At 38.6% G+C, this 11,066-nt stretch overlaps 1 protein-coding gene and 1 long non-coding RNA gene across 4 annotated transcripts in view; one reads left to right on the top strand and one right to left on the bottom strand.

Moving 5' to 3' along the window:
- Positions 1 to 3,475: 3,475 nt before the first annotated feature.
- LOC144041253 (uncharacterized) lies at positions 3,476 to 10,087 on the bottom strand. Its single transcript, XR_013290061.1, has 3 exons — positions 9,622 to 10,087; positions 4,603 to 7,885; positions 3,476 to 3,790 (listed from the first exon to the last, which is right to left on the bottom strand). It is a non-coding gene; the product is annotated as an uncharacterized LOC144041253 (long non-coding RNA).
- A 31-nt stretch (positions 10,088 to 10,118) lies between these two features.
- The window catches only part of setd3 (SET domain containing 3, actin histidine methyltransferase), a 152,560-nt gene continuing 151,612 nt past the window's right edge, over positions 10,119 to 11,066 (top strand). For 2 of the 3 annotated variants that reach the window (XM_077555279.1, XM_077555280.1), the window contains exon 1: positions 10,123 to 10,510. The gene's annotated coding sequence lies outside the window, so the exon portion shown is untranslated. Of the gene's footprint in view, positions 10,511 to 11,066 lie in introns of all 3 variants that reach the window. The other variant, XR_013290060.1, reaches the window with a different exon arrangement.

The following is an 11,066-nucleotide window of genomic DNA, read 5'->3' as shown; positions in this document are numbered from 1 at the left end:
AACACACATTAGCACACACTTAGTGCGATCACCACTAGCTGCTTATAACACCACAACAACAGAAACAGCCTATTCCTCCGTGGTACTCAATGTCTTATGCCGTTTCAAACGGCAGAGCGCTCCGACTTGACGTCACTTCCGTAAATACGGGGCATCACTTTCCTATGCATAGTTCAATGTCGTAGTAATTTTCAAAATCGAGGACTTTGCGTCCCTCCGTAACAAATACGACTTTAACCCCCCTAACTTTTTCACAGATCCCAAATACAACTTAGCACAGACAAAATGCAACTGTATTGATCCTAAACAACCAGAATTTCTCTACGTGGATAAAATGTCCACTCACCTTGTTAATATTTTTGCACTTTAGAAATCCGGTGTTCAGGACCAATCACAGCTGTTAAAAAAACGTCTCAATATGTCCACGTCGGGGCGTCACCATTTTGAAGGAATATTTTGATTACTATATTAAGTGTAATCTTTGCGTGTCCAAATAATTGTATTCAGGATCTGATGAAGAAGGTTCCTTGCAAGGATTTATTTAGAAGCTTCTAAAGACACAGTCAGGACACTCACATCTGAATGCAACGTCGGGCCCCCAAGTGTGTAACAGTCTACAGAACATCGACTCATTTATACTCAAAAGATAAAAGGTTCCTCCTCCCGGCTCTTGATTGAACAAAGGGCAGACATGTCATCTCCTTGATTGAACAAAGGTGTAATGTTGATGGTAAACAGACATCTTTATACAGTTCCCCTTCTTGATTGGGGGAACAGATGTAATCTAGCTCTGACCCCAGACCTTCAGTCTCTAATGACAAGAGACTCTGACAACATCATGCACATTCCCCCTCCAACAGCATTGAGGGTACGAAGATCAAATAAAGTTCACAAAATCACCATCCCACTGTATTCTTTTAAACACTCATGATTATATCACATTGATATGCCTATAAGTAAATTCAAAAACAGTAAAACATCAAATTGAAAATGTTAAATGTCTTCACTACGAGCTGTATGTCTAATCTGTACGTATACCGTGTAGAGCGTTTTCACAACACGTCATCAGCAGCGCTATCAACCCGGAAGCAGACATCTTGGAGATACATCCGTGTCCGCACTGCACCACAACAGAGAACTTCGCTGAGGACAATGGTGAACTATTGCCGTGTTTTTGGTTGTACAAACAGGTCAGACCGCTAAAAACATTTGGAATATTATCGGCTTCCAAAAGTTATTAAAAACCAGGGTGATGAATGTCAGAAGTTGTCGGAGGAAAGGAGGCGTCTGTGGTTGGCAAAGCTCAACCAGGGTCTACGAGGGAAAGACTTGGATAACATCAGAATTTGTTTGGCACACTTATTGTCGGGTAAGTGAAATATATGGAGGTAAATATGGTGCAAAACTAACTTGTAAAAAAAGTCTAAATTTGTATCTGTAAAAGTCGTGATTTGTACCTGAAAAAAAAAGTATCTGTAATAAAAATTTGTACCTGTAAAAAAATGTGTATATGTAAAAACAAATTAGTACCTGTAAAAGTCATGATTTGTACCTGTACATTTTTTTTTTGTACCTGTACTGAAAGTGTAAATTTGTATCTGTAAAAGTTGTGATTTGTACTTGTAGAAATGACAACTTGTAGTCAAAGAAGTCGCCACTAGGAGTCACAAGTGTTTTTTCTGCTGCTGTCCAGTGACGTGAGTTTTGCACCAAATATACCGCTATAAATGTAGCAAACTGATTTGTACTTGTAGAGCGCCGTGATTTGTACTCGTAAAGATGAGGGCGGGCTCTGGAGGATTTGGGCGGGCTAAAGCTCAACCTCATTGGTTGAGCGAACGACAGTGGGTTGAACTCAAATGACGCCCATGCACAAGTCCGCAATTCCAAACAAACAGAGTAGCCACCCGCCCACACCAGTTTACGCGGACGTCCCAGGCGTGAAAATTTCAACATGGTTTAATATACAAACACCGTGTGGAACAGCTTAAACGTTGGTTGACATGCAGAGCACTCAAAGTGGGCAAAAAGAAAGAAGTTTTAGTATGAAGGTAAGATTTATTGTACGAACATAGCTCGTAATCCGGTGCTAGCTAGCTAGCTCATCTCATGTTTTTGTCACGAAAACTGAACACATTGAAGTCAGGATTTTTATTTCATGATTTGAAGCCTACCAGTGTAAACATACGACCAATAGCTTGTACCTGTAAAAAAAAAAAAAAACCCTCATAAACAGCTGCTTAGTGCTTAGATGTGAAAATTACTATAGAGCTACAGAACCCTATTGAATGTTTTACAAGATGACCTGAACCTATAACCAAAAGTGGACAGTACTCAGCTACTTGTATTTGACTAACATTATATTCACGCATCTGTACTCTTACTATCATAATAAAATGAAAACAAAACGTTTTTAGAGTGGATCTTTAAGCCGCTACAGGTATTTTAACCTCAACCCTTTATCCTCGGTATTTAATCATTTTATTTTAAATATTACAATTTCTTGATAAATGTCAGTATTTTTGCAATGTATGCTTTGCAAACAGTTAAAAAAAAGAAAGGCTCTTACACATTTTGTTTACTCATCACTCACAGTACTCAAATATTTGTGCAAGTATTTTTTCTGCGCTTTTAATTTCTACTTGAGTTAAATTTTCCAATGTAACATTACTCTTATTTAAATATTGGCTATTCTGCTTTTGAAATGCTAGTCTATCTGTATCACTAAGATGTGAGCAGTGTCACTGTCACTTAGCTACTTTAACAAAAGCAACTAAGTCAAATGTTAGTTTATTTATTTTTAATTAAATGAGAATCTCATAAATTTCAAAATCTTGCTCAAAAGATGGAGACAACTACTGGAGACACTGCTGAAGCATCAGTGAAAAGGATGACCCACTCCATCAGCAAGCAGCCAAGAGACAGGAGATGACAACTGGGGGTATTCCATCAAGCCGGATTATGGAAAATTATTTTGCATTTCTTCTGCTGATGTGAATGTAGCAGGCGGTGATCCCCTCCCCCACCTGTGGCAGTGGTCTTAAGTCTTTTTTTTAACAACATATATTTACAGCTCAACACCTATTTAGTCTTATTTTTTATACATATTGTTATAGGCGACTTGCCGACTTGTTGCCATGATCGCTTTTTGCTACTGTTGAGATGTAACAGTGAAGAATGAATATGTTGGCCAATTCGAAGTGCTTTACATTAAATCAATAATTAACAACACGATTAATGTGAAATACACATCTAACATGAAACAATTATAACAAATATTTAGTCTGTCGGCTTTTTTTTTTTGCCAATATTTCCCTCGTCTTATTGATAGCAGCAGTATTGCCTTTTTTGGTGAGTCTTGAATTCCTCATAAAGCTCCATCAATAACTTTTGTTCTGTTTGTGAAAAGAATACTGTTCTCGTCTTGGATGGATGCAGAAACGGCTCTTCTGGACATCAAATAAAACATTTCAAATGATGCACAATCTTGTTTATTGAATGATACATGTTGTTATTTGATCTGACTATTTCAATTACAGTAACTATCAATATGGATTAAATTGTACTCCTTTAACATTTCAAACTCAAAATTGGAAGACATTTAGAAAGCATAATTTCTTCACTTTCCCAAAGGTGATTGCAGTGAAATTCTCTCAGAACAGTAACCAGTGTATCAAGGATTCTCATTTGTTGGACTTCACAGCCACTTTGAAGCAGGTTTGATGTCACACCATGTGCCACCGTCTAGAGATGGATCAAGAAGTAGCTTTGATTGACTGCATGCTGGCATCTGTGCAAACAGAATGGTTGGGTCAGCATATTCATACAATAAAAAATAATCATAGCTTCGTAGCTGGGTTATTATCAAAACACAGCCACTGACATTATACGTAATCAGTTAAACGTTTAGCTTTATTTGTTAGCCAGAAAACCCCCCGAAGATTTTGTCACATCTTAATAACAGAAATAGTGGTAATACTGATAGACACAGACATTGTTCATAAACATTCCCACTTGCATTATTTTTATTTGGCTTCAGTGTTGAAAGCAAATGTGTATGTTTAAAGGTGTAAGAGCCTTTCTTTTTTTTTTTAACTGTTTGCAAAACATACATTGCAAAAAATACTGACATTTATCAAGAAATTGTAATATTTAAAATAAAATGATTAAATACCGAGGATAAAGGGTTGATGTTAAAATACCTGTAGTGGCTTAAAGATCCACTCTAAAAACGTTTTGTTTTCATTTTATTATGATAGTAAGAGTACAGATGCGTGAATATAATGTTAGTCAAATACAAGTAGCTGAGTACTGTCCACTTTTGGTTATAGGTTCAGGTCATCTTGTAAAACATTCAATAGGGTTCTGTAGCTCTATAGTAATTTTCACATCTAAGCACTAAGCAGCTGTTTATGAGGTAGTTTTTTTAGATATATATTTTTTTACAGGTACAAGCTATTGGTCGTATGTTTACATTGGTAGGCTTCAAGTCATGAAATAAAAATTGTGACTTCAATGTGTTCAGTTTTCGTGACAACGTGAGATGAGCTAGCTAGCTAGCTAGCACAGGATTACGAGCTATGTTCGTACAATAAATCTAACCTTCATACTAAAACTTCTTTCTTTCTGCCCACTTGGAGTGCTCTGCATGTCAACCAACGTTTAAGCTGTTCCACACGGTGTTTGTATATTAAACCATGTTGAAATTTTCACGCCTGGGACGTCCTCTTCTTCCAAAGTGACGCGTAAACTGGTGTGGGCGGGTGGCTACTCTGTTTGTTTGGAATTGCGGACTTGTGCATGGGCGTCATTTGAGTTCAACCCACTGTTGTTCGCTCAACCAATGAGGTTGAGCTTTAGCCCGCCCAAATCCTCCAGAGCCCGCCCTCTTCTTTATGAGTACAAATCACGGCGCTCTACAAGTACAAATCAGTTTGCTACATTTATAGCGGTATATTTGGTGCAAAACTCACGTCACTGGACAGCAGCAGAAAAAACACTTGTGACTCCTAGTGGCGACTTCTCTGACTACAAGTTGTCATTTCTACAAGTACAAATCACAACTTTTACAGATACATATTTACACTTTCAGTACAGGTACAATTTTTTTTTGTACAGGTACAAATCATGACTTTTACAGGTACAAATTTGTTTTTACAGATACAATTTTTTTTTACACACACATTTTTTTTTTACAGGTACAAATGTTTATTACAGATACAATTTTTTTTTTTTTACAGGTACAAATCACGACTTTTACAGATACAAATTAAGACTTTTTTTTTTACAAGTTAGTTTTGCACTATATTTACCTCCATAGAAATATTTATTGCTGTGGCAAATCACAAGGTCTCTAATGTAATAATTTTACGAGTAAAAACTGTTTTTTTCCCCCTCCACTTTGTATTTCAGGTAAAAAGCCTGATCTTGACCAAAAGGATAACCCATATGGGGTGCAATCTGTTGGAATGACAGGGCAGCAAGGAGGTGCATCTCAGTCAGCAAAGGAAACTGGGGAATTGCGCTACAGGCATTGTGTGAATCGAACACAGCAGAGACTGAGGGCTGAAGCTGCTGCTGCCGATGATGATTCTGCTGTTGCTGGTGAAGCTGAGATAGATGAGCCCACCACCAATGATTATAGCAACTGTACAGAGACCCAAACTGAATTGACTTGACTGGTGATGTTAATGAGGCTATATGACCTCTGAACTTCAGAGACTTAGAACAGAAAACTTGGAATTGAGAGATGATGTTGCACGTTTGTAGATTCCCTTTGACCAAAGTGCCTTTGTTGGTAAAGATGAAAAAATGCCAATTGATTTCTTGATGTACAAAGATAAAGATGGTTACAGTACCATAGATAAGATTGGACTTGTCTGTTGTGCTCTGGTAAACCTTTGTCCATCAGTTGTTGATTTAGTTATGTATTCCATATTCACTTTGGAAATAAAATACCATTAATAATTAATAATGACTTATTTTTTTAATAACTTTTTTTTTTTTTAAAAGGCACAGATGGAATACAAAATGCATCAAGCTTGATTAGGATGTTTCTCTATTAATAGCAACTATCCAGTCAATATCGGTGAGCTGTTCTTAGTAAAGGCAAAGTTTGTTACAATTCAACAAGCAGAATGAAAGAATAATTGTAATACAGTAGCAGCCTCTAGTGGTGAGTACATCAATTCATTTGAGATTTGCTAATTATAGTAATCACTGTTACTGTATTGTTATGGAAGACAACATGTCACTCAGAAACACACATTTATTCAAGAAAGCCATGCATCTCAACCGTATTATTATAAATACAATATAACAGTGTACATAAGAGTGCATTATAAATTATGTTATGGCATAAACACCTTCTACCTTTGGAAAAAATAAATATATACACAATGAATTCAACATAATTTCAAACCACAAGTGAATCGTCTGAAGTACAAAACTTCACAGCAATTCACTGAAATACTTGTATTACTTTAGATGTTTCTTTCCCTTTTCTAATCCAGACTGTGGTACCTTTAAGCACTCTGGGCAATACCACTTTCCCTTTGGTGCAACCTTAATATTGATGCACGAGTACTGAAACCACTTAATGTGACATTTTGTATTGTCACACATAATCACCTTTCCAAACTCAACTTGGCCACAGAAACACCAAGTTTGTTCTTTGACACTTGTACTTGCAGCAAAGTCAGAGCCATGTGATTCAGCTGAGGTGCAAGGTTGTAAGGAGGACACAAAGCCCTGTGTAAAATTTGCCAACTAATTCTGGTAAAATGGCTGTATCAAAAATGTGCTTGCTTTTTTGGCATATCACACCCCAGAATTATTCATCAAATAAAATTTGCTCAACATGCAGATCCTTTTCTGTCCAAACAACAAAATAGGCTGATTCAAGTTTACACAGTGGTTTTGATTAAGTGACAGTTTTCCTTCACTGTCCTTTACCAAATTAGATTCACTGTCCAATGTGTCACTTTTAAAACAAAATGGACATTTCACCTCAATTACACTGACACCACAACAATCACGAGAAAGAAAGCCATCGGGAGAGGCCCCCAGGAATGGGACTTGGATTAATGAAAAAACCTGTGTCTTGTACTTTGACATTTTCATTACATTTCCTATTCTCATCTATGAACATGTCGCGTGCAAATTTTTCATGATTACCCCCCAGGTGGTAGCTTTTGATGTGAATTTGTATGACTCAGGATAGCACACACTTTTAATGAAGCTCTGTGCTGGTTTTGTTGGATGAGTGCAACATGCAGTTTTCATCTTAGATGCTGTAATTCGGCCAGCACGAAATCTAAACCATAGTTTAGAGGAAGCTTGTTACTTTGTAGATGCCTCAATTGCATTTGCTTGCTCCTGTGATACTGAAATATCAACATCTTTGCACAAGGACAACAGATCACTGTAGTCCATGTGAACTGCTTCATCTTTTCGCAACTCTGTCAACACAGGAGGGAAATTTTCTCCAATCGCTTTCGGAACAAAACTGTCAGAATAAGGCTCAATTTGTGACAAAATTGCAGACTTTGATCCAGTTGCACTGAGAGCACTGAATAATGATGACAGTTCATCACTGGTTGTATTTTGTGTTTCTCCAGTTGTAGCAGTAGAAACTTCACTAGCACTTTGTTCCTCCATTGAATGTCTAAGAGTAGCACATTTCATCAAGCCAACTCTTTTACTTGGGATCGCTTTGTTACTGTGAAGTCGATCTTCCAGCATTCCCTGTATTCCATCTTTGAAAGTGCAGTTGGCAACAGCCAATATGCCTTTTCTTGTGTCACAGTCTTTGCATCCCTGCGCTTCACCATTTCTTCAATTAGAAACAGTACAGCAGCAACATGTGTGATTGAGAATGGAGTACCTACACAAAAAACAAGCACACCAAATATATGAATAACAAAACAGTTTTTCATCACTTCACAATTAACTCTTTCACTGCCACTGACGTTTAAAGACGTCAAGTAAAAACCTACCGAGCACTGCCAATGACGTCAAAAGACGCCATCCAATGATTTTTTATTTTTTTTTGAAACGGGTAGAGGAAACCCTTCCGCATGTCTGGTGAAAGTTTCCAGCCTGTCTGCTGTGCCTAATGACTATTTTTGGCCCCTAGAGGGCAGCGATGACTCTCTTTTGACAAGATCGGGTGGGCGTCAGTAGAGGCGGAGCTAGAGCGTCGAGCAGGAGATGAGAATGGAAGACAAAGGAAAAATGGCGGCCGGTCGCGAGGAGCTCACGCCCGAGCCGTTTTTTTCAAAGACCAAAAGCATCGCTGAAAGAGCACATTGTTGACGACGATGATCATCATCGATGATGAAGATGATGGTGACTCCGTGGTTGGAAAGCATTGACGCGGCAGTAGAAGACGTTAGATGGAGCTAGATGGAGGAGGGAACGGGCAATGGCGAGCGTTTGCAAGCAGCTCTACACTTACAAGACGAAAGGCATCGACCAACGCTAAAATAGTACATTAATGATCATCATCGATGATGATGAAGGTGAATCCGAGCTTGACGGCGAAATTGGAATTGCTGACGCGGCGGCTATGACGGTGTCGTAACGCGGAGCGCAACCGAGCACGCACAGGCGGACGTTCGATCGGACGACGGAGAGTGCCCCGAGTCCAATGCATATTCATCGGAGGAAGTGTGTACAGTCTGCTACTTGCTTTTTATTCCCCGGAAAAAAAGCCCGTCAAGAAAGTGTAACGTTTGCACGCAAAACAGACCAGTGCGAAAGTGAAAGTAAACTGTTGTGCGAGTCCTGGCGTCTCCTTGCACGCAGGAGAGCGTTACAAAAGGAAAAACTGTATTTGAAACATCCACATAATTGTAAGTAGTACCACAGTTGCACACATTTGTAAATAGTTTGCGAAATTGTTTTGTCAAATTGTTACACTTTTGAATGGAAATAAACGTATTTTGCAATCAAAAAACACTTTTTCATTGTTGGTGAAAGCGTTTTACAGAAGTAAAGCACTATTTAGGTGTTTGTGGCATCATTCATGGACAAAAAGAAGTGTACAATTCACTAGAGTGCATGAAATAACATCGTTTCACAAAAAGCTCTTTTTCTCCATTTTTTCAAAACACTGTTTCAAAACAGAGAATTTCGGTGAAAGTAACCATTTTCTATTGTTGATTACTGAAGAACGGAATAAGGTAGAAACAAACATTTTTTTCTGATGAAAGATGAGAGTTCAATCTTTCATTTGGTAGTATGTGTGTTTCCATAGTCCAAACACAACATTTTCTGTGGACCTTGAAAGATCACTCAAAATGCTTAAATCGGTTGGCAGTGGGGACAACCCGTTTCTGAAAACGTCTGGCAGTGAAAGAGTTAAAAAGAAAATAAAAAAACAGGTTTGAGTTATTTATTTTATTTCATTAGGACAACACACAGTGATCAACTTTTCAGCAAAAGTATTAAAGTAAATTTGTAAAGTTGGCACAGCGGGTAATTTAAATTCAGATAGTGTACAGTATAAATGGAAAAAAGGGAGGTTGGGGTTCAAATGTGAAAACACTTGGCTACACCTTGAAATATCATTATGACATGCAGACAAGGATAGATGGATAACACGATAGCATTACTTACTTTGGCTTTCACAATGCAACGGTCGTTGATGACTTGGTACTGTGTCTCCCTCACCCATCCACACACCATTTGGTTGTAGGGCTCCAAACCTTTGTAAGATTTAAGGTCTTCTGCTGTGTATGGTCTCGGCGAGAAAACCAGGTAGTTCACAATGTCGGGGTATTTAATTGAAGGAAGAATCGCCAGGTCGTCGTGGATCCAAGAAGAGGAGGCCAACTCATACGGATCTGCACCGCTGATAAGACATATATTTTTTTCTAAATAGCGGGCTTTTCCCTGTTGCCCAAGTCCTTCCCTACATGCCTTAGCATCTTTGGTGGGCTTTGCTGAGCTTTTTCGGTTGTTTTGACATCGGTAAAGACGCGTCAAACGGCACGATTCTCCATTAGATTGAGCAAGCTTATACGTATATCTCCAATATGGCCGCGCATCCGGGTTACTGCTGAGAACGTGACGTCAGTGAAAACACTCTATAGTTTATACAGTAGTCTGTTCGCGAGATGAGAGGAGTAAGATGGCCGCCCTGTCGCTTCAACGGCTTGCATTGGCGTGTATGGGCTATCGGCTATCCAGTCATATACCAACTGTATTCAGATCAATGCTGGAGCACAAGTGTCTTCCTGGTTTCTCCACCGTGGAGGAGTCATATATGTGATATATGTGATTGGTCGCTATTTCAGTCAACTACTGCGTTATGGCTCGTTGTCTAGTGACGTCACTTTCGGGCTGAAGGGGGGTTCCTGTGGGGCGCCTGACCGCAGTACCGAGACCTACCCCAGTCCGGTAGATGGCAGTTCGCGTTACAAAAAAAACAAGAAGAATAAGAAGATAAGGAAAACTAAGTTGGAGGCGAAGGAACAACGATATTGTTTTTGCCGTCACGTTCAAGGTATGCCTTAAACTTAAATGTCTATTTTCTCCAGTGCAATTCCGTGTCCTTAGAAAATATAATAAACTGTATTCGAATACAGTGTAACCTCGCCGCCACGTGTGACTTGTCAATGAAACAAGCTAACCTTAGCTTGAGCATGGTTCCTAAAATAGTAAGTCCAGATAAATCAACTCTCCCTTCGCTCTTTTTACATTAGATGGGGTTCGCCTGACTGTCATTGGGTGGTGACTAATCATATTGCTGCGCAATTTACCCTTACTACACTTTATTTAAACAGTATACAAAACATGTATCGAAATACAAACCCAATTTCAAAAAAAAGTTGTGACACTATACAAATTGTGAATAAAAACTGAATGCAATTATGTGGAAGTGCCAATTTTTTATATTTTATTCAGAATAGAACATAGAGAACAGGTCAACAGTTTAAACTGAGAAAAATTATAATTTTAAGGGAAAACTATGTTGATTTTAAATTCCATGGCGTCAACAAATCTCAAAAAAGTTGGGACAAGGCCATTTTCACCACTGTGAGGCATCCCTTCTCACAACA

Source organism: Vanacampus margaritifer, chromosome 1 (assembly GCF_051991255.1).
Source record: "Vanacampus margaritifer isolate UIUO_Vmar chromosome 1, RoL_Vmar_1.0, whole genome shotgun sequence".
NCBI classification, from domain to species: domain Eukaryota; kingdom Metazoa; phylum Chordata; class Actinopteri; order Syngnathiformes; family Syngnathidae; genus Vanacampus; species Vanacampus margaritifer.
The sequence above is the reverse complement of the archived record's forward strand: the minus strand, read 5'-3'. Positions and strand labels throughout refer to the sequence as shown.